The following is a 27,519-nucleotide window of genomic DNA, read 5'->3' on the forward strand; positions in this document are numbered from 1 at the left end:
AGAGGGCAACAAATCATATCAAATATGGCTGTAAATCACAAACCAAATACAGTACGTGCGTAATCAGGCATAGAAAGAAAAACACAGAGACTAAATTCTTCCTCTGGATGCTTTCAGGTCTGACAACTCGTTGAGGAGACGCCTGTTATTTATCAGGGAAACACCCATTCTGATTATAATTAAAACAGTTTGTAACTACAAATCAGTGGGTGTGAGACCCTGGAAAGACTTAAAATCCATGTGCATGGTCACCACAAATCTGTTTGTGTGCGTCCCTGCAGGCCTACAGAGTGAGCACTTAGTCAGAGTTTGACCTTGACCTTTTCCAGATTTATCTCTGTTTTAATAAACTGTTATCTTGACTCACTAAACAAAACTAGAGCTGCAACTAATATTTTCACTACCGATTAATCTGCTGATGATTTTTATATAGTTGCCACTTCATTTTCTGTTCAACTAATCATCAGAATCGACGAATCATTGCAACTCTAAACCAAATTCTATAAATTTTATCCATTTAGATGTGAACATTTATTCAGTACCTCAAAATGAATACGTTTGACATTTGACAGTGGACGAGATTAAAAGAATATACTTGTAATGAGCTCAGTCCATGTTATGCTGGAGGGTTGGGCTGAACATCATTACACCATGATCCATGTCAGATGTGCCTGGCCTTTTATCATTTACACCAAAGACTTTCTCTTACAGTCCAGAACTGCACGCCTTTTATTGTTTCCACCCTAAAATCCATCACTTTGGCCGACTGCCTGCAGTCTTTTTAAGTTTCGGTATTACCGCATGCGCCCACCAACAGCTGCCCATCTCTGTAGTAAAAATGTGTATAATTCAAACCCTCCTTTGTCCAACAGATTCCCACAGTAGTCTCTAAATGAGAGCCAGCTTAGCGTGTGTGTATTGACTTGTCATTGAGTTACTGAGTGTAAGGCAAAAACTTGTCTGACTGTGTGCATCTGTGCGAGAGACTGTACATTTCAGTATGTGTAATATCATCAACTGCACCCATCCTTTAAAAAGTATAGTGAAACTCTGGATGAATCAAAAGCTTTAAATGCACCAGAAAGTGTCATTTTTATGCTGTAAATTATAGCTAAAGACCACATGGTCCAAAGCCAGCGATTGATATGTTGGCATACTTTCTGGATTGGTTTATATTGGGTTTTTAATCATGTTAGGTCAATAATATAGCTTGTATTTGGCCAGTTGTGAAATTCCTCTTTCTGTGAACATTAAGCAACAGCTTAGTATGTTAAAAACAACTGTCAAATTAGCAAAGAATAAAAAAACAATGTCTGTCTTCCCATTCAAATGAAAGAAAAATGCCCAAATATATGACTGGTACTGTATTTCTAATAAAAACTTTACCAAAAATACAGATTGATATCAGTATCAGTCAACATACGGATAAAAATATCACACAAAAAAATATTGGTGTGTGCATCCCTCACTTACTTTCCACTGTAACTGATCCCTGATGAATTTACCTTTCTCCACAGCATATGTGTGTTTTATACAGAGACAGTTATGCGTGTGTGTGGTTTGGACCAGCAGGGAGATAAGAGCGGTTGCGATGCCATGCTGATGACTGGAGGAGATGGCGGCCGACGTCAGTGCCAAGTCAAACTAGCATCTCAGGTCACAGAGCTGATTAACTGCACCAAACATGGGGAAGTTATCTGTGGCTACGGCAGCCTGGAGGTTTTAAAAAGCTGCTTTTTGACCAAAGGTGTGCAGACTCCAAATGTTCTATTTTATGCCCCCATCATTTTCTAGCTGCCATCAGTGCTTCCAAACCGGCAGAGCCAATAAGAAAAGGCGATTTACTGTAAGTGACATTATATTATAACCAGGTGCATGACATCATCAGGGTGCGACAGAGGGAGACGCTCGTGTCTCTTTATTGCCCTCCTGAGTAGAGGAGTGCTTGTCTTACTTTAGGAAATGTAATGAAAGAGAAGGGAGACGGCGAGGAGGGAGGCAGTAGAAAAGATGACCACAGAAACTGAGAGGGGCATGTACTGGAAGTAGAAATATGAAAAAGCAGAGATAAGAGAAAAGAAAAAGACAAATAAATCAGGCACTTAAAGAGAGAGAGTGAGCATAATGACAGTTAAGCAGTCATGTGGTTTTATATCTCTATTCTCTTCCTTTGTTTTCTCTCAGCTTGTCTTTTCAGCCATATTTGTTGTGCCCACACCCTCGAAACCCTCAGGAAAAGCCTTGTCTTCTCTTTTTTGTTCCCACCACTCGCTGTGTCTTTGTTACTTAGTTACATGGGCATCTTGTGTTGCTCTTTCACTTTCAAACTCACTCATAAGCATTAGTCACATTAGGCTGGCTTACAGGAATGGTTAGCTAACTGGAAAGAAAGAGAGAGAACAAAGGACTTGTGTTTTTGAGACATATTGCTTAAAGGTGCAGTGTGTAAAATTCAGTGGCATCTAGCAGAACGGCCCAGAAATGGAATATAATGTTCATACGTATGGTTTAATTAGTATATAATCACATGAAAATAAGAATTGTTGTGTTTTCATTACCTTAGAATGAGTGCTTTATATCTACATAGGCTCCATGGAGCCCGCCATGTTGCACTGCAATGTTTCTACAGTAGCCCAGAATGGACAAACTCTGGCTCTGGAAAGGGCCTTTAGCATTTTTCGCGTAGGTTCTCCTACATGCTTGGAAGGGGGGTGGTGGGTATTCAGTATGTTGCAGTCTGGAACCTAACTGCTAGAAAATCCTACACACTGCACCTTTAAACCTGCATTAGCTGATTTTTTGCCCACTTGGGGGAAACAAGCTGTAAACACTGACATATCATAAGTCAATACAGCAAACTTGTTAGCAAACAGCTGCTTCTTTACACATCTCTACCTTCTCTGTAGGTTCATCACTACAAGCAACACCTCTGACATTACACATTGTCATTTGATACATTCTAAACATGAAAAATATTGATTATAGTCACTTTAAGGGAACAATAATTGATCTTTTGGCCACTTGGGGGCAGCAGAACAAGCTGTAAACACAACATTTCCATATTAAAATCTCACAAAATTGTTATGGCGCAACATTAGCATTCATTTGTGTTTGTGTTACTATCCACCTGAGAAGTGAAGTCCCTCTTCCCTAGCTCTGTTTTGCTCACTACCAACTCCTGAGAGAAATATCTGGCTCTTTAGCTGCTAAAAGTTCCACTTTAAGTTCACCGGCTTATTGATTACTTTGTCTGCCTTTCGGTGCAGTCACTGTGCTGTGGGTTTATTGGAGCTTCTTTTTTTTTTTTTGCTGAGAAACAGACATGATGAGAGTGGTGAGAGGGAACCAAAACAGTAAAGTTGAGCAATGTAAAACCAAAATCAAAAGATGCTACAACACACTATAAGCAACTCTTTTACCATTACACTTTTAATCCACTGTTAAAACAAAAATACTGATTATTGCAGCTGCAAAGAAAGAGGAAAAGCAAAAGCACTGACCTCATTTTCATCTGTTTACCACTAAGTTTAATCATTACTAGAAAATACCAACATGTCAAACAGACCAAGACACCTAATTCAGTTCATTAGTAGTATGTATTACCCCTGAACTCTGCTATCAGCACAGGATAAAGTGAATCACAGAAAGCACTACGATACTCATTAGGGGATTACATCAACAGCTGTTAATCCACTTTCTATTGTAGTGTAATTTATAAATGGAGCATTAGGAGCTTAGCCAGATGGCTTAGCTGTCATTTGCAATCTAAATGGCAAACATGTCCGAATCACAAAGCTGTCAATGCCAGTGGGAATCCTTGTTGATAATAACACTGAATCAACTTGCATGAAAGTGAATGTGACAATTTTTGAAACAAGATTAGAGTTAGTTATCGAAATATGAACATCCTCATTGTGGCAATTTGAGATAAGATGCAAATATAAACAGACAGACAATATAATAACACAGCGGTTTTGTCTAGAAAGTGTCAGATAACAGTGAAAAATACTCTTAATGATTTCCCACAGCACAATTTGATGTCTTTGAATGTCTTGTTTTGTCTGATCAACAGTCCAAAACCCAAAGTGATTCCCTCACAGAAGACATATAAAAAAATAAATGAGTTTCTGTCGGTATATCGCCTAATTAATTACCTGGCTAATCATCGCAGCTCTACAAATGTTAAAGGCATAGATAGATAGAATTAGTTTAGAAATCTTGATACTACTTCAAAAATCAGTTTTTAATTGTATATTTTCCATAAGCTTGAAAAATATGCTTCATTTGTGGGCAGCATCACCCCGTTTTTAGCCACGTCAGGGCTGCTAACTACCTGTATTATCTGAGGAAATGTGTACATGTATGTATCTCTTTAAAGACGTGTGCAATATCACCATTCGACATACTGATCTAAATATACAGTGCACCATTATCAACCGGCAAAACCACACCAGCAATCAGAGGTGCACACTAGTAAGAGTCTTGAACACAACTGTAACACCTAGGAGCTAAACTTAGTCAGGGTTCAAATGGTCCCACGCAAGGATGAAGTACCCAGATATGAGGACGACAGAGCTGCATTGTTTGTTTTCCCCTCCTGTGACCTCGCGAAAGCTCGGACCTGGGAGTTCTGCCAGACTGGGACTGGAAGGATAAGAGAGATGCTCCAAAATTATCTGACTGAGAAAGAGTGATGAACTGAGAGAGACGAGGCAGGTAAAGAGTGAAGCAGGAGTCCCGATATGAATCCATGTGTTGCTCATAACACATTTTAAATAGTGATATCTAATATACAAATGACAGTGTTGTACCTGGCTGTCTTGAGATGTTAATTCTCTTCATGTTCTCCACAAGGATACAAAGATCAACTTGGCTTTTTTTTGATTATGACAATCATCGAGAGAGAAAAGTAAAGTAAACACCAGCCTCAAATTTTGTTTCATCAAATATATTTAAATACTTGGAACTAGAGAATCTCCACAGAAGCAGAGAAGTTTGTAACATTTATCCAGTATCATAAAATCCTATTGAGCAAACACCTCTGTATAAAAGATAATGACATTGGCTTAGTTATAAATGTAATTTCCCAACAATTCACGGATTCAAATGTGTCCTTGGATCAGAGATCTTCATCAAATATTTGACAACGCCTGACAAAGAAATGTTGCTCTGTTAAATTTGCTGGGAGCTATCGGTGCACTGTGCCGATCTTTTGTCTGACTTTTGCCTTCAGTTTGTTTTTTGATCCAGCAAAGCAAGTTTTTTTGGATGTGCGTGCCGTGCACTCTGTTTGATGTAAAACATCTTCAGTGAGTTGTACTTCTGGTAACGTTCCCATATATGTCTGTTGCTGAAATATCTTTCTGCTCAGGTGTTTTTTTTTTTCTGACATACAAGAAGCCTTTTTTATTTGCTTTAACACCTTGAAACCACCAAACACAACATTTGAATTTCCATCTTTTTGTGAAGTTTACCTAAAATTTGATTAACATTTGGAAGGGAACATCCTGATGCTGAAACAAATACAGACGGACAGGGAGAGAAAGTTAAGCAGAGAGGCATTAGTGAGGAAAAGAAGGAAGAAAGATATAATAGTTTAAAATGAGATTATTTGAGTCTGTATGGGCTTCAAGTGAATCTGTATAAAACGAAGAAAGCACCTTTTCTCAAAAAGGTGAAAATGTATGGTAGTAGTATGCAGCTGTGGTCTGTGCAGCAAAAGCTATTGAATGATCAGATCCTGAAAGTCTGACAGAGAAATAAACAGGTGTTCTTCTACTTTAGAGTTGGTACAATTCATTTAAAGCAAGACTGAGCGGACAAGTGTGGGAGTGCAAAGATGACGCAAAGATGTTGGAATGACAGACTGAAAAAAAACTTAAGCAGAAGAGAAATCTTTTACGTGTAGTATTAGAGGTGCTTTGAAAGTTAAATAACATCCCAAAGAGATGTCAAAGGTGTTAATGCTGGATCTGATGGTATCTGGAGAGAGAAACCTTTGCAATAGCAGCAGCATCATCATCAGGAAGTGCTGTGTAGTGACAACACAGTGACATGCTCTGCTTTCAATAGGGAATTCATCGACAGCACAACTGTATTATAAATTAGCACATTCAGAGACTTCTCACTGCTTGTTTTGCTAAAAAAGCAATGTCAAAATCATTAAAATAAGTGTTTGTTCCATTAAATTCACCAAAACAAAATTCAACCCATATTGCACTTGGCAATTAAAACAGTTCAGATGCTGATTCTTGCTGTTTCCATGAACTACTGACAGAAATTCTAAAAACGAGTGCCAGAAAGTTTGAACAATGACAGGAAAGTACTTGAATGGCTCTGCTGATCAGGTACATCACGCAAGTTGGAAAAAAAAAAAAGGAATTATCTGACAAGACTGAATGAGCCAGTCAAGCTATAAGGGGATCAATGACTGTTAAGGTCATCATGCGAAAAACAAGATCCTAGTAAGTTTTCCTCACCACGAGTGGGCAAAGAGACGAGGGAGAAATATATATATAGATAAATTGCCTGTCAGTTTTTCCTTTACAGGATAACATCCAGCAACAGTAAAATGTCTGGCCAGAAGCAGTTTGTAAGTTTACCACTGAACAAAGCCCTGTCATTTATTCAAGGCTCTCGAAAAGTATTCACTATTACTCTCCGTTTACCTTCTGTGTCCTTGAGGAAACCGTGGAGAAGGGCGGAGGCGTTTGGACGACCAAAAACTTTCCAATTCAGTCAACAACACATTTGACACTTTTTTCATTTCACTTCAATTGTGGCTCCGATGGTGTAAAATAATACCCAAAACAGAGTCGTGCTGTCGATGCAATCAACAGGTGTTTTGAAAGCTTGAGCAGGAGTTGAAATGTTGCGTCTTGATGTAGAAATTCTTACCTCTCAGGAGACCGCTTGAGTTAAGGACGTCTCGCCAACTAGGACAAAAACAGACACAAACACATTATTACCTTCTGCATCCAGTAGATATCTGAACCATATTATGTGTCTGAGGTGAAGAAATATGTCCCAATTAGAAGCAGACACATTCATTTGCTTAAATATTATTTACTCCTTGTGTGTTTTTTTTGAAGTCTGTAATGCAAAGACACAAAACATAGATTAGCCAGGAATGACTGAAATAAAAACCTGAAATGAAAGGAAGACAGCTCCCACAATAAAGTCTCCTGAAGCCTGAAACCTTTTCATTATCCTTGAAAACTGTGTATGCTCTGTAATTCAGCATTTCTGACATACTCACGAAAATCAAATCAAAAAAGAAGATATCCAGTGTCAACCGATGCCTGTAATCTTTCAGAAACTTTTCCATCAGGTGACAGACAAAAAGTTACTCTTCAATCTTAAACGTCTCTTAAGTGTCTCCTCTTTATTTTGAGATACAGCAGACCTCATAAATAGCCAACTTCCTTACAAAGGAAATGTTAAATGCGTTTCTTCCTTTCTTATGAATCATTTCCAGGAGGGACGACTATGTCGGGACAAATGGACAAAGTCTTACAAGTATTATGTTTATTTTCACTATGCTCTCCCAACGGTTTCAACACCACAGGAACCTCTACCATTTCTGGATGCGGCTCAATTACTACCCATGTATGCAGTATGTGAGCGTGTGTTTGCACTGGTGAAATCTCACGCAAGTCTATAGGCTTCAACATGTGTGTTCCTCGGTCACAGAGGTCAGTAGTTTCCACTGTGCCTTTGTACTGTAAAGGCGGCTACAGCGAGTGTCAGGCGGCCTGAGGGACTCGGTCTGCCCTTGATAGCCATCTATATCATCTGCACAAACACCAACTGTGTCAACACCAGGGAGCACGGCTCAGCGTATGAGAACATGAGGGCTATTGATAGCATGAAAAATGTGTTATTGCAGAGGGTGCTGCGCCTGCATTCCATTATAATGATAATTGGCTACTGGGAATTTTGGGATTGGCCCAAAATAACACATCAAAATATTCCAAATCTATGTCTAAAAAAATTATGGAACAATGTGTTGAAAACAAGCTGCGCAATCATGAATGATTAAGAGATCAAGCTTGTCTGAATCCACAGGTCTCATAATAGTTTGTATTTAGTAAAACGGCTAACAGCTGAATCTTGGGGCGGACAGTGAGAATTACGTAACTGCAGCCACAATGACTGGAAGTGTTGCCTGCTTCTGGGAGTTGTGTGAGATGTAGGACACCTGAAATTTGAAAAGCCCCATGCGGCACTGCACTCGTGGAAACACACGTCTGTCCAGGTTGGCTGAATGAACAGGAATTGAAACCAGCTGCTGAATCTGGTGGAGATGTTTTTCGAATTAGTGAAGGTGGAGAAATGAATTTTCCTTCAGTACTCGGGTGTGGAATGACAATGAAAAGTGTGAGAAGCATGAAGCAGGTTGACAGCAAGTCTGCATTCTTACGTAATTCAGATCCATCTAGCCGTATAAAAAGCATAAAACAGTCAGCAGATCAGTCAGCTTGTTGGTAATCTGACAGAGAAATGACAGAGAGAGAGAAATACAGGGCTGAAATTCCAGTGCTGAAGTTCACTACAAATTTTGCCTTCTCAGTTTAGTTAGCTCAATTTTTTTGCATTAAATAAATGCAAAGACCTCATTTCTAACCAAATAAATTTGAGACTGCTCCAAGATCAAATTGAAAATGGACTGTATCAACTTCCAGGTCAATCTCAACAGCATTCTTTTCACTGATTTTGCCTCCTGCTGTATGCAAATAACAATGTGCATCACCTATCCTCATAATTTGCCTATTTTTATTGCCAATAAAACCTTTCCAGAAAATTTCCAGGAAGTCTTGAGTGAGGTAGGAACTCATTAGCAGTAGCTTAGTATAGTTTTTTTTTTATACATGAAGGTTAGAAGTTAGCCCAAATCAACATTAGGATATTTTGATTATGCATTTGTCAGTGAAAGAGTCTAGGCTAAGCCACACTCTTATTGTAGTTTGAGCAAACACCAAATCTCGAAAAAACAAAAGTCAACCCAGTCAATGCCTTGCATTGTACCTAAACCTTCAGATTATAAAAAACACTATGAGTCAGTTTGTCATACAAATAGTGAGAGACATCATCTCAGCTTTCCAAACAGGTAGCGCAGAGTTGTACCATTTGGAGCCCAAAACTGTGTTCCTGGGACCCTATAATAGTTGCATTATGGTACCTTTTCTTGACCGTTTTTGCATTTTGACCAACATTTTCATTACTGCTAGCTCCCACATAAGTAAACAAGTACTGACAGACCAACCAAAAGGAGTCAATAGTGCTGCAACAAGAACATGATCCCTCACCAGCTTCCCACCCAGTACAACTACCTGTAGCATCTGAAGCCAGAAGGCACTGCTGCAAAAGATTCATGCTGGGTCTCAGTGGTGCTGCACCATCTGAACACCCCAGTACCTGGACTGACTTAGTAACTTGTATTTCAAGCTGAATTGGTGCATATTAGTACCATAAACTATCAGAAACTACTCAGTACCTTCATGGTGAATCAAAAAGGTGAGCACATGCTCTCAGGAGGCCCTGTTATGCACATTTAATGGTACATACTGCATGTGGAAAAAGTCACTTTTCAGCACAAAAATGTGCTCTGCTGCAACTCTGTTTATTCGTCTATTCTATCAGGAACTGCATGCAGCTTGTGAATTCAATACTGATTGAAGTCCCCCAACATCCACACATATCTTGGGGGTCAACCACCACTTTAACATAACGCGGGTGTTCTCACCATCAGCAGCAACTTGTACCAGAGTAACTGTGACAACCGAAACGAATCCTGCTTCAAGTGATTAACTAAGCCAGGCACCACACTTGACATAATAATATTTTTTTCTTTCGGCGAGATGCGGAGAGACAAGGAAAACCAGCACAGTTACATAACAACCTTTTCTGCTGACCGCTGCGATGGCCTCAGCGATTTGGTGGATGTGACTGTCCAACAACACAGCATGGCCCCCTCTGGCCTCATTATACAAAATTAAAACAAATTCAAAGTGTTAATTCTAACTAATTATAACTTTAGCCTGATAAGGATGTGTGAGGTCACTTCTGATAAAAAGATAGCACCTTTTGGCTCTTAGAGATTAGGTTTGAAACAACTCAGGGACTAGAAGAGAGTCGACTTTGCTTGCTGTCTTGTTAGTTTTGCCACAGTTACACAACAATCCCAACATCTCATTAATCTGATTCTGTCAGACGGGTTTAGAGAGACGATGTGAGAGCTGCAGTTTCCAGTCTGTTCAGCTCTGTCATTTTCTGATGGTATGGCAGTTGGAGACTCGGTTAATCCAGAGGTATGAAGAGGATAACAGGTGATCCTTTGACTGTTGATTCTCTCATTGAGCTGATTTGTCTAACTTGTGACTTTGAAATGTAATGAGGGTAAGCGAGTGAGATGAGAAGACAGCCAGAGGTCAGTATACAGAGGAGGTCAAAATAGAGAAGCAAAGGTAACATCAGAGCAGAGTCTGAACTGAGAAGCAAAATAACTTAGTTGAGCCTAAAGCAAAAGCAGGGCTTTGTTAGAATTGGTTTATCTTCACATCATCCTCAGAACAGATGGCAGCTGAGACAGTCTGTGTTCATTCAGCAGGAAACATCATCAGACTCACATTCTGTAAAATGCTGTTCGAGTGTGAAAATCAACCCATTTATCAAAGTAATCATATGTGCACCCAGCAGCATCCCACTATAATAAGCTAAGATAATTACAGCATACAGGCGATAGCATGCCTGCTTCTAGTTTAGCTAAAATACCTTGAATCAGCCTCTATTTTGACACAGTTACAGTATGTTGGAGCAAGACTAAACAAAAGTGAAAACAGCCAGCTAGTGAGATGTGAAAGTTGAGTAAATATACTACAATTAAATTGCTCAACATTGACTCTTCGTTGTCTCCTCTTGAGCTCTGACTTGGAAAGTGAATATGAACTGTATAGGACCTTGTAAGAATAAGTAATTGAGAAAACTTTATTTATATAGTGCCTATAAAACACCAGAGTTACAAGGTTCTTCATAGGTGTGCAGAAAAATAAAAATCTGTGACAAAAAACTTTGCTGTCTAGCCTGACTGGCTAAAGAGCAGCTCGCAACAAAAAGCAGAATTTCCAACCGGAAGCAGCAGTTTTTCAGATTGTGTGGACACTGTCTGTGCTGCTGTCCACTATAAAAGCCCCTTAATCTGACTACTGTTGACTCTGCTTTATAGGCGTGTGTGTGTGTGTGTGTGTGTGTATACACTGTATGTGTGGCACACTTCCACCACTATGCTACCACGATCCATACTTCCTCTTAAAGTAGACAACTTAACAAACTGCCTGAATAAATGAGTCACTTGTTACACTTTCAGCGATTGACTAGAAAGTAGGGGTGTGCCCGAATACAAATGAGTTATTTGGCAAAGCACAGATAGTGGGTTTTTATTTATATTTATTTCATACAAATATTATTAAAATCATTTGTTTTCAGGAATTAAAAAAAGAAAAGAAAACATGTCTAATACCAGCACACAGGACAGTCAGTACGTCTATCAGCAGGTCTCAACGAGGAGAGTCACATCCACCTGCTACATGACGCACATTTCCTAATTTAGACATCAGTCCCGGAGATTGTGGTGTTCCCCAGAGATAAAGCTGAGCTACTGACACACACTAAAGTGCTACCAAATGACTCTCCATAACCTGTTGTTCCCCTTCTCCTTTCCACAAAGTTAAGTTGTAAAAAATAGGCAATAAATGAGAAGTGCAAAGGAATAATCACCTTTGAAGTTCTTACCTACACATTACACTCTGTGTTGTTTCTGTGTTATGGGTGTATAAATACCTACAGGTCTATCTGCGCAGTAGTAATGTGCAAGGTTTTAGCTCAGTAGTTACCGCAGTCGTCTATGATCTGGGAGACTCCAGTTGGAGACCTGGTGTGGGGACCTCCTTCATAAGCTTGTTTATTCATGAACACTTATTCTAACACTTTAATTTTCTAAAATTAAAAGCATAATAAAAACAAAAACAGTATTTTTGAGCCTATTTCCACTTTTATTCGAATACAAATAATTTTGCTGCCTCAACAAATACAGATACAAATACAAATCCTGAACCCTCTGCACATCCCTGCTAGAAAGGCGAATATAACAAACTATCAAATCAAGATGTGTTTGACTAGGCTGCAGTAGAAGCGTAGTGAACCATATATAACTAGGACACAGGAAGGAAACAATAGTTTAACTTTAAACTATACCTAACATGACAACTCACTGAGGCAAAAAGATGCGAATAGACTGAAGTTGTGTTCATTGCTTATAAAGGTGAACAAAGACATTAACAACATAGCAACCTGACTGCAGGGTTGGAGTGGCTTCAAAATCCATTATCCATCCAGTCTTAACTGTGTGGCTGCAGACACCGGGTTATTGCGTATTGCTATCGAGTGCCCTGCCAAATCTGCAAATTGACTGCACAGCTGATGGAAACCCCAGATGTGCGGTGATGAATTTGTGAGATCTTGTCTTGCATTAATTTCACTGGAGAGAACGGCAGTAAGGAGGAGATGGGCAGGTCAGCGATACTAAAAAGGAGGATAAACAGTTGCTCAAGCCTGGAACTCTGCACACAAGCACGCACACATGCACGCAGTATGCATGTGCAAACGAGTAGATGCTTTAACAATGCACATGCAAATATCAAATTTAAGCTCTTGCACACATACAGGGCACAATAACAGTAGCATGTGCAAATTATAATCCAGTTCAGTGCAATTACCATGCAACACACACAGCGGTATCTTTGTGATGCAATTGTGACACAACACTTCAGTAATCTATGAGGCAGTAGTTCTTGGTGTTGTTGCATTACACTCTAAGGTTTGGTTACAGTTCCAGCCCCCTCTATGATAGACAAAATAATGGAAACACCTTATACCACAAACAATAGCCTTTTTGGTTCTGTATTTACATATTCTGTGAGTTTGAGGCAAACATGAATTCTAAAGAATGGGAGGACAAATAATTCTATGATTTAGTTTGCATTTCTGTGTTTTCCTTCTCTTTACTTTTCACTATTTGTGTCTTTAAATCTTTATTCCCCACCATCTTACATCTTGGTCCTTCACAAGCTAGATCAAACAAACACTGGAGGTTCTAGTTCAAAACTATCAGGTCTATAACCTTAAAGTATTGATATGACAGAATTAACTGGGAGAATCAGGGAGACACCTGAAATTGATGTGACATGATTGACTACCTCACACTGTTGGTGTTGTGGGAACTACAGAAAACACTCTGTCCATTCAAGATTGTACAGTGGTGTTACAGACTGGAGTTTTTTCCCCTCACAAAAAAAAAAATCTTTGGACATTGGCTTGCAGAGAGCACACAAACCCAACAACAGACTAGTTTACTTCAGGCCTTCCATCAAGTTACTCACAGAATTACTATTATAAAGTAATAGCTGAGGCACATGTATGAATTTGCCACAATAAGAGGCACATTCATACACACGCTCCAATTTTCACTGCATGAGGAGCAAAATTCTTGCAGTGTAGACTGTTGTAAAGGAGAGCAGCGCTGCAATGCTAGCAGGCTGAGGTGGACAAAACACAGTAGAGTACAGTAAAGAAAGGATCCACATTTGATCGATACCAATCCATTAATATAGGCCTGAATTGGCCCCAATACTGATCCTTCATCTTTGATCCCCAGTGCAAAATATAAGTCTTCACTTCATACTGCTAACAGTCTGATTTTACGAGGGAAACCCCACCCATAAACACACACAAAGTCAGTGTATAACATTTTCCACTGTATAACATCTGGGTACACTCATACACAGCCTGTGAGAGTTTGTCATGATGGAAACTAAAACTTTTAGTAGAATATTTACATTCACAAACCAAAAGTAATGGTCAAGCGTATTGCGAATGTAGAAACCTTAAAAATCACCATTAGTAACAATACATTTCCTGAGCTCAGCTGATCAATTTGAGAATGATCAAAGACTTTAAACCAGATTTAACTTCTTTGGTAGTAGGGAGACAACATTAGGACCTTGAAGATATACACACACATACACTTGTTTCACTTAGGAAAACATTGCATACTGGAGAGCATTATAATCTTAATCCTGCACACATATCCCAAACACTAACTTGAACCAAAAATCAAGTGTTGATCCAAAAATATAATTGTTTTCCTTGTGGACGCCTGCTTTTTGTCCCCCAAATATGTGTGTCTTTGTGGCCAGACTACTGTCACCACAATGTGATTAAGGACAGACCATCGTATGCACTCACAAATCCAGACCCACAGAGACCCCAGCCCAGCAGGACCCTCCTCATCCCAGACCAGATAAAACATAATCCAATTTGGATGATTATCCGAGAAACAACTTGTTCGGAGGAAAACAACAGCTATCGAACTGCAGAGAAACACTGAAGTCATGCGGATTTGTGGTTAGAAAAACAAAACTGTAACAGTTTGACCCCTGAAACAGATAATATTGTGTTGAACTAAACTTTTAATCAGTGCCAGTGGGTCTGAACAGCATCCATTAAATACAATACGCAACTGAAAATGTACCCTGACATACATTTGGAAGCTAAAGAAAACTCATTTCTAATTCTGCTAATTATATCTTTTCCATGTGTTTACATTCATAATACAAGAGAAGCGTTCAACACTTAAGGCTAACACTGTGTCTACACAGGATGCATTCAGGCACAGTACTGACTGTAGGTCATCTGCATTTTGCCAATACTCTGAGCTATAAGCAGCAATAAAAAAATTACTTCGTGTCACGGTTACACACATAAGTGAAACATGAGCAGATCCGCAGCCTGTGTAGACAGCTGTATTGATTAAAATAGTTGCGAATCTGTTCCATGAAACGCACCTGGGATGGATGACTGAAAAGCTTTCTATGCAGACACTATGTAAGATGTTGTCTGTTGCTCTGGCGAGATGACACAGTCCCCTGCTGTTCTTTTTCTCAGGTCTATCTGTGTTCAGTCCTGGCAGTCGTCCACGCTCTACAAAGCCTTTCTGAACAGATCACCCAGACAGCTGTATTAACAGGAAGAGATCTTCACTGAAGGATGAGTTCAGGCGAAGTACATGACACAACGAGCCTGGATACAACCCCACACTCAGTTTTGTTTTCATTTGTTTTATTAATAATAACAACTTGGAAAATGTGATACACTATTAATCCCAGCAGGCAAACACTCCTCCTTCAGGGAGGTCGGGGGGGTTGAGGCTCAGCTATACAGCAACGCCTCTGGAGCTTGTTCACATTGGGGTCTTGCTCAGAGACGCTTCGACTGGGTCGGTGTTGATGATGTGAAATGAGAGCCTGAACATAGGCCATGTAGTTGAAGGATACAACGACCCAACCAGGCTGCCAAAAATGGTTGGAAAGAAAGCTAAAATGTCTACTATTGATGTACAAGTATTTTAACTGTTACTGAAAGTGCTGATTGTTGTAAAAAAATATTTAGACGTAATATAAAATCGTTAATTTCAAATGTATTGGAAAAAACGTTTTGTCAACTTGTTCTTTTTAAGAGAAGAAAAAGCAGCTGAACGCATCTAAAGTTAATTTTAGTCTATTGTTTCTTCTATTTTCCTAACCTTGACATCATCTCTTAACCATATTTACACCAATCAATTACAACCACAGTTGTTGTAACCTCTAGCCTGGGAATAAACTATAGGAATTAACCTTGTCAACAAAATGATTAAATATGTCTTTACTTTGGCACTTTTCCATCATTTTGTGTGCTCTTCATGACAACCGAATGCTTTCACAAAGATGGAAGAATAAAAGCCTGCCTGTGAAGTTCAGATGTAATTGTGATTTCCCTCTGCAGCTGGTTGTGAAATCCTTCAGCCCCTACATTTATCACTCTAATGCACTTCTATTAGTCTGGATCAGCCCAGGCTTCCACTGCAGTTCTGGTTCATTTCCTCCCTGCAAATGGAAATAGCACCGATATCACTCAGACTTTGCATGACAGGAACACTGACACAAGCATGTACGATGAAAGAATGTACAACCATAGACTGTTAAAAATAACGGACATAGCCACCGTGTGACATCATCCGTTGGTTTGTGGTGTTTTGAAGCTTCAAGTTTGCATTTTGACCGTTGCCATCTTAGATTTTTGGAGCCAGAAATAACCATATTTGGACGAGAGGGTGGAGCTGACCCTAACACCAGCTGCTAGCTTGGTTAGCACGGTGCATTTACAGTCTGTGGTTTACTGTGATAATGCTAATGCTAATTTTCTCATCTATTTTACTCTAGACCATAAACTAAGTAGGAAAATGTTTACTCAGGTAATAAATCAAGTGAGAAGTCAAAGAGTCATTTTCTCATAGACTTCAATACAATCAGACTTCTTTTTGGAGCCGGTGGAGTCGCCCCCTGCTGGCCGTTAGAAAGAATGCAGGTTCAAGTCACTTCCGCATTCATGCTATGTGATTTATAGAGCATAAAGTATTATCACAGCCAATAACCCAATGTCTAATAAAAAAAAATCTTCTATTCAGTCCATGTTGGAGCATTTTAGACTTGAAAAACTTTTAGTACACACTGACACACACACCACAAGCCTATTTGTCATCTTTCCCCTTATTGTCACATGCCGGAGGCCACGAAACAGATTTTTCCGGAACAGGACATCAGACTTAGGCCCAAACTGTTGACATCATCTTTAGGACACAACTCTGCACTCTTTTTGAGCACAAGATAGATGACATCACTCATCCGTTATCCACAACAATTGATCTTGAAAGATCGTATCGTATCATCGGCCCACAAAGGGTGCAGAAACATGGATATCACATGGCTGTGTGCTACATGATGTGTTTGTCTTACTTCCCACCCGAAGCATATCAGCGGCCGTCCTGCAAGGACAGAACAAAGATGGGTCCTATCCAGTGATTTCCTTTGCTGAGGTAAAGGAAACACAGCCTTCTCATACTTCCCATCCTGCGACAAGAGTCCGAGAGATTTGAGACGACACCATACGTCTGACACAGTATCTCTCCCCGACTACGTCCAGATACATCCTCAGTGGAAACTGTGTGTGTATATGTGTGTGTGTGTGTGTGTGTCGGGTGGGGTCATCCATAAAGAAGGGGAAACTGATAAGACCATCTATTTGTATTTAATGTTTATTGGCTAAAAGTTAATGATATATAAAAGCAGCCACTCTCAGGTCCATTCAATATAAATCTCTTCAAATGTGAACTTAAAAACTTTCTGTCTCTCTCCCCCTTCACTTTATATATTTATTTAAAAAGGTTTTAACACATCAACCCATGCCTGTCAAGTCTATCTAGCCACACCAACATTCTTCTAGCAGCATGATTGAATATCACTTTATAAAGACAATAAACTGAAATGAAGCCTACTGTCCCTTCAGAACATATGTTTCTTCTAATGTATGCATGATAGAAACAGAGTGGTGTATTTTTTGTGCTCCTATCTAATGTTTAGATAATTAATTTAGAAAATCAGCAGAAATTTAGTGGTGATTTGACCATTTTTATCTTATTTTAGTGAGATGGAAATCATACCGCGGATCTCCCTGACACACAGGTGATGTTTCAGATCACTAAAATTTAGTTAGCAGATATCTGTAATGCAAGGTAATGTTTTCTCTCACAGTACTTAAATATTTCAGGGTGGATCTTCCTTTTAAAGGAAGGGTTGAGTTGCAGTCTGAATGCACAGGATGTAACGCAACATCACTCCTTGAGTAACTGAAATTGGTAACAGATACGAAAGACTGGGCGTGACGGGCAATCTGTTATCTAACATAACATCTAAGAATCATCTTGTTCATTTCTGCTCAGCCTCTACAGATTCAACTCAACTAATGAGGATGAGTGACAGACAGCGGGAACAGAGACAGATGGGGAGGCTTGGCAGTGTACCTGAGCTGCAGTACAAACACAGATACATACATTCTGTTTGAAGGATTTCATTTGTCATCTGGGTTTGAATGGAGCAGTTTAGAGTCTTATAATCATGTGTTTTCTAGTTTTTTTTCATGCTTTTGATAGATTATAGAGGAATGATACATTTAAGATTAGAAATTATAACAGCCTAGAAAAACTTACAAAACCCTTGTGTTGGTATGCTGACCAACTAAAGCACCAACAGATTGTCTAACTGTAATAAAAGAAATATATATATATATTTTTTAAAACTGGGCAGTGAATTCAAAGGGAGCACACTTGATTGCACATCAAAATGTTAAGACCCTCAGCACAAAAACATCTAAAATTTTGTGTACTGTGCACAGAAACAAACACACTCTCAGACTCACAGACTGCTGTGCAATGCCCAGCGGGCTACTGCACAGAATACAACATGCATCACTAATAACATGCATTGGCCCTCCAGCAGAGGAGACTCACAGCAATGTCAACAACGGCACAGACAAACTGTTCCTGAGCACACAGTGGAGAGTTATCTTGCAGAAATATTAATACAGGCAGAGGCTCATGGTTTTAGATGTTGTTTCTGTTTACATGTACAGCACAGAAGACGCAGTAAATGGCTCTGAGGCTGAACACATAAGAGTTCAACATCATTTGATCAGATCTGCAGAGCCGGGAGAAAGGTTTTAATGGTATCCTCAGGTTCTTCAACCTTACACTCTGTAAAGGAAACCTGCAGCTACTTGTCAGGCTGCATGTAGAGTAAAAGCTTTGAATAGTTGTCCTTGTAGCGCATCGAGACACGCCAGGCCTCTGGACATATGAAAATGTACCATACTAAACAAGAAAACGCACTAGTTCTAAACAGGTCAGGTGTGAAAGCATCCTTAATGTATCCAGTAATATATTACTGAGATTAAAATGTGTTTTTCCTTCTTGTTCCTTCAGTTGGATGTTTGTGCTTCACTGTGCAGAGTGATGTAGCTACGTGCACTAGAAGACCCGTTTTCACATTCATCTACCGGAGGAGGAAAGTTTCTCTGTGGTCACTTTAAATCTGAGTTTAAGACGTGTATTCCATGTATTTACAAGCTTGATTTGTGACATCGCAACTAGTTTGCAGCCAATCATGGTCCAGGTGTGATGTGGAAACTTGAAGCCTCAAGTGCACATTTTTTTTTGAGGAAGGAGGGATGAATGTTATTCTAAGATTTCTAACCAGGAAATTGAACTTTTTTATGGAAAAATATTATTTTTATGTCTTAAAACATGTCTGCAGGGGATCTTTAACCAATTATACTCAAAAATAACACACTATGACCAACGGTCATAGTGACACACTTAGATGTGTCCTCAGTGATATTCTTGGACATGCCTGCAAGGTCATATTAGCAAATGTAAACGCAATAAACATATACAAGGGCAAGGAGACTATTTGCGATCCGGCAGGAGAAGAAATAAACAAACTGAGTATTAGCACCATGGCGGTCCTGCGATCAAATTCCACCACAATACCGTTTATCCACGTATCTTTAAATACACCCTATCTCTATGGTCAGCTCTGTCGGCATGCTAAAAACACACACACAACTGATTAACAAGTGATCTCTGGAACGCACAAGTGCAGACTGAACCGCTTTAATACCTGCGCGGTATCTCAGATGTCATCAAAATTCAGAGCAATAACCGCTTTGATCGTGTGCCATGTGAACGTCAACTCTATTTCGTAAGATGACATTTGGCTTCGTGTCTTGTTTTGTCACGCCTCATCACACCACACATCCAAATAAAGCATACCGAATCAATCACAACACCAAATCAATTAGAACTCATGACTAAGAATGACAAATAACTGCCAAAACTCAACATTAAGGTCACACTCAGCAGTGCTGACACAGCGTTTTACTTCAGAGGATGAGAATCATTTAGTACACGAGCTGACCCAGTTAAAGAAGAGACAACACACACTACATACCCACAACAACACCAGGATCCAGCCAGCCAGGTTCGCTGCTGCCAACTGTGATTTGCCACTGGGTGTATGATGTGACAATACTATTGTGAGTGTGTGTGAGTGTGTGTGTGTGTGCCCACAAACAGGAACCGAGGCCTGGGTGTGCCTGCTAACAGTGGCAGATGATGAGGTAAATGTAGATGTTTGGTCAGAGAGGCAGTAAAGCATGTTTCCTGCAGCAGAGAGGCCAACAAGAGTTCATATATGCAAATAAACACATACGGACATGTTTCCATCACTTCAGGGGAAATTACACAGACGTACATTTCATGGAGATTTACCCTCACTAGAAACACTTCTTACCTAACCCTAACCTTACCTTCACATTAACCCTAGTCTTCATCACAAAATGTAATGATTTACGTTACAGGGACTTATTTTGTGGACTTATTTGTAATTTCTACTGAATAACAATACTCCTGAGGCCAGAACTAACACTTATTTTCTTTACTGATTAATCTAATGATTCTTTTCTTTATTAATCAACAAATTGTTTGGTCGATAAAATGTCAGAAAAAAGTGAAAAATGCCCGTCATGATTCCCCAAATTCCAAGTTGACATATTCAAACAGCTTGTTTTGTATGACAGCCCAAAACTTATTTAGTTTACCATCATATACAGATGACTAAGAATTGAAAACCATCATTTTTAGGGCATATTTGACCGTATATGCAAATGAACACATACGGTCCTGTTTCCATCTCTTCAGGGGAAATTACACAGACGTACGTTTCATGGAGATTTACCCTCACTAGAAACACTTCTTACCTAACCCTAACATTACCTTAACATTAACCCAAGTCTTCATCACAAAATATAATGATTTATGTTACAGGGACTTACTTTTCCCCCACACAGTGTGACTGCACACAACATAATTTTTATTTTGTGGACTTATTTGTCATTTCTACTGAATAACAATACTCCTGAGGCCAGAACTAACACTTATTTTCTTTACTGATTAATCTGAATGATTCTTTTCTTTATTAATCAACAAATTGTTTGGTCAATAAAATGTCAGAAAAAAGTGAAAAATGCCCGTTATGAGTTCCAAAGTTGACATATTCAAACAGCTTGTTTTGTCTGACAGCCCAAAACTTATTTAGTTTACCATCATATACAGATGACTAAGAATTGAAAACCATCATTTTTAGGCATATTTGCCTAAAAAATTGTGTAAACATCAATTTTTCTATCAATCAACTAACTGAATATTTGTTGAATTATATGCATGCATGACATGTGTGGTCAATTAGCTTTTCCATTCAGCCATAAAACCCTCCCACACACACACCACATTCAAGCACAGACAACCAATAAAACCATCCACATTCAAATAAAGTGGTAAATAGTGACATGACAAAAAACACTATTGTTAGAAATGCCAAAATTCACCAGCTGGTAGTCAGCCAACCGAGAAGGTAACTGGTGCATAAACTGCTACCACATTTGATTTTATGGCTCAGAAAGACCAGAAGGTTTTTCCAACAGCCCGGTACTCACATCGACATGTTGTGTCCATGGTTAGTAAGAATTCAAACTCCAGAATGTTTCCCTTTTGCGATGCACAATGAAAACCTGCATGCTCATTACCCAGAAGGTCAATCACAGAGTGATATATCTTTATCCAATGCTATGATGACAATACAAAGGGTGCACTCAGTGAAATGAACAAAGCAGGAGGCTGAATGTCGCTGCAGGTCTCATGCAGGGTTTAAACCGTGTGTGTGTGTGTGTTTTATGTGTGTGTATGTATAGAAGAGTTATGTTGCTTAGTAGGACTTTTATAGCTGGGTAATAAAACAGCGGAGAAACATGGCACAATAGAGAGAAGAGAGGAGAAGAGAAGAGAAGAGAAGAGAAGAGAAGAGAAGAGAAGAGAAGAGAAGAGAAGAGAAGAGAAGAGAAGAGACACAGCTCAGTTGCCAGTATCGTAGATTTAGATATGGTGCGCACACGAGCAATGTGAGCTTGCCATCACACTCAGAAATAGTGACAGTGCATCCCCCGAACACTGAGGGGATCAACACCCGTAATGAAGGCATCCATGGAAGCTCCTCACGTGGCCAGACACACACACACACACACACACACACACAGCCTGGGCTATAAATGAACAGAATGAACTTCACATGAACGTGCTGTGAGGAATGGATTCACACTGGCTGATGAGTACAAACCCCAACGGCTGCATTCACTGTACTCGCCAGTCTTTTTCCTTTGCCAGTAAATATGCAAAATGACAGTCAGTTAATTGAGTAGATTAGGTGACCTGGAAGATTTCTAATCTAATCTCCATACTAATGCGGACCCCCGGGGGCCCAGTAACGGGGGTAGTCCCCCCCCTCCCCCTCCACCCCAACCACCCACTGCACACTCATGACTGGCAAGCCGCCCAGCCAAAACAGCATACCAAGGCAGTGTCACTCTCCGCTCACAATGGCAGCGTTTCATTGGTTATCAGCGGTAAAATCGACAATTGAGATTGACGATATTAAGAAGTCAAGACTTCATGGATCTAACCTCGCGAGGACAGAATTAATAGATTGTTCTGGTTATATAATCACAACCATCTGATGTTAAAAGACCAGATCATTGGTATTTCCACATGACGAGACTTGATGATTCTCAGCTCACATCTGCACATGTTCACTGACTGGATAACAAATGTGAAATGTCAGACAAGAGACAACGTATTCACTCTCATCGCTCATGGACACACAGATGATTAAAAGTCAGACAGTCCGGTGAAGTCGGGATTCCCACGTCAGCTCCGGACTTCCATGATCTCAGATGTTCAACCCTTTAATAAGGTGACGACCGCGGGGATCAAAAGAGACGCTGTCTGCCTCAAAAAGCTCATTCGGCCCAAAACTTGGCACCTCTCCTTCTCCCATGGTCGGAGGTTGACCTCGTCGCCATGGTTACTCCACTCTAATATCTATGCAAACGCCTTCTCGCTGCATGGGAAGACCTACTGCTGTCCGGAGCTGACATCTGCCCCCTCGCACGCAAACAGAGAAAAGGCCTGTAAACATATTATGAACTCTGTGTGAAATACACACATATGCAAACATACATGCAAACACATGACATCCAACGCGACGGCATACGGATGCTCATATGGACATACGCACCTCCGCGAGGTGGACAGAAGTCAGCTGTATTCCGCGTCAGGCCGGATGCTTTCAGTAATTCATCCACCCACAAGTGTATAATAAGGTTATTCTAACCACCCACCCTGCTGGGACCTCTAGCTCTGGCAACCAAACAAGTCTGGAATCTAAACACTCAGCCCACACATGTATCATATCAAACAGCACCCTGACTGTGGATGTACAATAGCATGAAACAAGAGACCGTTCAGCTCCGCCTGACTCTTTCAGTCGGAGAAATCGGTGCATAAAAAAAATAAAACACCGAAGCTGCGGATCAGTTGTGCTGCTCAATGCAACTTTATCGAGATACTTCTTACACTGCAAAACAAATTCATTTCTTGGTGCTTTTCTTCTAGGCTTTACAGGGATTCCTGTCTATATTTGCACAATTATCCCCAGTATGACAGCTGGCTCTTTGCTAAGTGTGACTATTTCGATACAGGCACGGTTTAAACACTTTTCCCTTTACACACGGTCAGCCCTGAAAAAATGTTACAAACTAATTATATCTTCCTCTGGTGTGTAGCATCAGAAAGTCATTTCACCCAAACTAAGTTGCAAAAGACAGGAGAAAGATTTGACTACCTTCACTGTTGTGACACATCCAATATTAACAGTATTTCAACATGTCAGTCAAAACCTGTGAAATTTCAAGCTTCATGGAAGCACTGTATTATATGGTTGTTCAATAACAGGGTAAATAAAATGTTATCCCTGTTATGTTTTTCTTCTGGTTTCATTGGGCGTAACACACACACACACACACACATACACGCTCTGGCGTATAAGTTCAACTCAGCCCCGTCTGACCGAACCCAGAGCTGCAGGTTTAAACAAGCCAAATGAACGACAGATGAAGTCCAAACCCAGAGAGAGAGACAAAGAAAATCCAAGATAACAAAATGAGGCCCGCTTGTGCACAAACACACACACACGTCCTCTGACAAAGGAAAAACATTGGAGTCCAAGACTCAATCAATTTGCAGTGTGTAGAGAGAGTGGAGCCACATGTTTTTGATAAGTCCTCTAGCAGAGCAGGGTGAGGTAATGATGAAGTCATCTCTGTCCTCTGGACAGGTTCAAATTCACAGGGCCGTGCACATTTTAAATGACTCACCAACACAAAGACTTGCATTTCCATTTCTGGGAGGGGGGGGTACTACGCAGTAAAAAAAACAAAAAAAACAAAAAAGATTCTGTACGCAAGCTTTTATTTTGCATTAGGTATCAACTGAGGGAGCTGCAGCATGTGAGTAAGATACCTCATCTTCTTTTATACACCTGTCACTCAAGACGCTCCTTTTTCAAGCTGAAAAAAAAAATGCTATCATCAAATATCTCCTTCTCATCCTTCAGTTCCTGTTTTCCCAAAACGTTCCCAAGAAAATCAAGTCTTACTATGGACGCACCTCATAAACAGTCCCTGCACCCACTCACCTAGTAGCCACCGATCTGTTATTAGTGTCACTTAACTACAAAGAGGCGGTCGTGGTGGACGCTGTTCTTCCTGTGTCTCAACATGGATCTTAGTATTAGCTGAGCTCAGAGGTGCCTCAGGCTTAAGTTATTCATTAGGGGGAGAGAAAATAAACAAAAGAGAACAGCTCAGACAGAGAGACTGCAGCAGAAGTGTTGAGACAAAAGATTCCCCTCTGCTTAGCTAAATGTTATTTTACAAGCACTGTAAAGATCAACACAAGGCCTTTTACAATGACGGTACAGTACGTCTGTGGAGAGAGCTAAATTCAGATTCTGGCTGGTGCAATATTATCAGCTGCACAGATGACAAACAAAACACAAATATCAAAACAAGCTAGAAGGCAGCGAGAGATTTCAGACTGTTCTATTATATCTAGCTTTCATGTCAAGCGTGAGAAATAGGTACCGTTCCTCTTCTTCACTCAGACTGGCGACAAGAGCCAGAAAACCTGCCGTCTCGCCTCCCTGGAGTCCCAAGCAACTGCAAAATTCATGAGGACCTTACGAAAGACTCGGAGCAAAATAGAAGCAAGAGAGAGAGAGAGAATTGAGTTCTCATCAAAGAGGATGTGCAGAGGTGGAGGAAAAATAAATACGGACTATGTTTGCATTTTTTACCCGTTCCGTCATTGGCTTTGGGGTTAAATATCTCACTTATAGAGAGTCCCAGAGGGATTTTGAAATGTGGGAGCCTTCTAACCAAGTAAATCAGAGGATGAGGGGAATTCCTTCTTAGATTTCAGATCCATATGGCGAACATTCACAATTTTTTAGGGAGGGGATACTCTCCAGAAACAAAATTAAGGAGAAAAAAAAAAAAAGGAAACAGAAATGAAAAATCAAGTATGTCAGGGTAGAGGCCTTTTGGATACGATAAACATATTTATCTGAGCTCTTTTTAAGAGCCCGCTGGGCTTCGGTGTGGAAATGGATATCCTCAGAGAGTCATTACAGGTTGAGAAATATCCGAGAGCCAGAGGTGCTTGAGGAGGTACTCGTGGGTTACATGCAACCTGAGGGAGGGAGGGAGAGGTAGAGGGAGGGTGTCTGCTAGACTTTTGATCTGCAGGACTTGGAGGCATGACAAGAATGACAGAATGAGTCGGGGGAAGAAAAAAACTAAACAAACTGGGGGAAAAGGCGGGAAACAAGAGAGGACATGACAGATAGAAGGAGACGAATGCACGCACAAGGTCAGCCAGCTGTTGGCAATTTACCAGTACATGTTTTCTTCAGAACAGTGCCCCGTTGCACCTACAGCGAGAGAGTATCACTATAAATAAACCTGTTAACACCACATTTTTACCCGCGTGAGGTGACTGATCTGCAGGTGAAAGAATCACCCAGAAGACCACCAGCTTACCACCTTGACTTAAAGGAGCACTCCATCAATTTAGCATTTCGATTTAGCATTTAGCAAAGCATTTATGAATAACTGTCAGTAACTCTCATGTAAAAAAAAAAATCACTCTGCATGCTGATCAGACACCGTAAATTAACCAGATTGAAGATTCAGTTGAACCTAAACTTAACTTAATACTTCATGTGAACTTTTCCTTCTCCTCGCCATCACAATACTTTGGTCAGTTACGTCTTTCAAGAGACTTTTTAGCCTTCATCACTATACATTGAAATATGTGGAACACTGTAAGCTTTTTGACAGGTTAGAAATGTCAGCTGATAATAAGAAATCAAAACAGTAATTATGATTGTGCACTTTTTCCTTTAGCACATACATTTTTGTATCAGTATAGTAAAGGGGCGCTGTGAATCTCTATGCAAATTGTATCTTACCCTGACCTTTGACCTCCTTAGACAAGTGCAGCACTGCAAAATCTTGAAATATTTGTTTTCCCTTCAACAACCAACATACAAAAGAAAAATTACAGCTACTAAAACTGAGTAATGCAGGTGTATATCCATGTCCAGTACTGCGCCTGTAACTCTCTGTCTTTAACTACAGAACTGATGCTTATTAGTGACTAATTGCAAACAAGAAAAAACAAAAGGCGGGTGCAAATATCAACAGCAACTCACACCTTCAGAGACATGCTCACAATAAACAATATCACAGCTGTTTGGAGGCACCGGATTACTTGTAAGTGTGCACGCGATAGCACATGATCATAGGCTGATGAATGAAACGTTATTAATGATGGTTATAATGTATCAGTAAAGGTCACAGTGACATCATTTGTTTAACTATTATTTCCATTGAAACAGCAGTAAACAGCGTGACTACAGGCGATGGCGTAAACTTACAAAGCAACACACGGAAAGTCGTTTTATTCACAAAAACATGTATAAAATCATCCGGTTACCTGCAGTGAAGAGGTCATAGAAGGTGACGACAGACCCGCAGAAACATTCAAAACGTCCTCAGACCCTCATTTACGTTTGAATTCAATGGTTCCGTTCAAACACGACGTCGTCCGAGAGCACTTTCACCGATGTTCAAGCAGTGAGATGGGATAAACTCGCTGCCGGCGGACCGTACGGGAGGTTCACATGTTGTGTAGATCTGATATGCCGGCTGCAGCGGAAACACTGGCTCACAATATGGCAGGAAGTGGAGTCCCGTTCACAGCGGTCGGCGACGCATTTTTTTGCAAATCCCTTGCTTTGGGACGGAGCACACGTGACTCAGGCGGACTGATGTTGATGTGTATTATTTATGTTTGTCCCCAATTCAGGCAGAAAGAGTGTATGTGATCCTGAGCTGTGGTTCACCAGACCTAGACAAAACTATGTTTCACAATACAGGCTTTAAACCTTGCTGATGCTATGTAGGCTACATGCAGAGTAAAGTATATTTTGGACCATTTAAATGGGCGAACAGCTGACATCATATTATTCACAGTTTACTGCATGTCAGTGTATCAAAAACATAGCTTGTGGGAATGACTGT

At 40.1% G+C, this 27,519-nt stretch overlaps 1 protein-coding gene across 2 annotated transcripts in view; it reads right to left on the reverse strand.

Annotated features, from left to right (window-relative positions):
* Positions 1–27,138, reverse strand: part of add3a (adducin 3 (gamma) a) — a 105,086-nt gene extending 77,948 nt beyond the window's left edge. Inside the window, exons 1-2 of one of the 2 annotated variants that reach the window (XM_042388591.1) lie at positions 26,933–27,138; positions 6,898–6,935 (exon numbers count right to left, since the gene is read on the reverse strand). The gene's annotated coding sequence lies outside the window, so the exon portion shown is untranslated. Of the gene's footprint in view, positions 1–6,897; positions 6,936–19,934; positions 19,951–26,932 lie in introns of those variants that run through there. The other variant, XM_042388600.1, reaches the window with a different exon arrangement.
* Positions 27,139–27,519: the final 381 nt, after the last annotated feature.

The sequence above is a fragment of the Thunnus maccoyii genome, chromosome 2 (assembly GCF_910596095.1).
Source record: "Thunnus maccoyii chromosome 2, fThuMac1.1, whole genome shotgun sequence".
Taxonomy (NCBI): Eukaryota; Metazoa; Chordata; class Actinopteri; order Scombriformes; family Scombridae; genus Thunnus; species Thunnus maccoyii.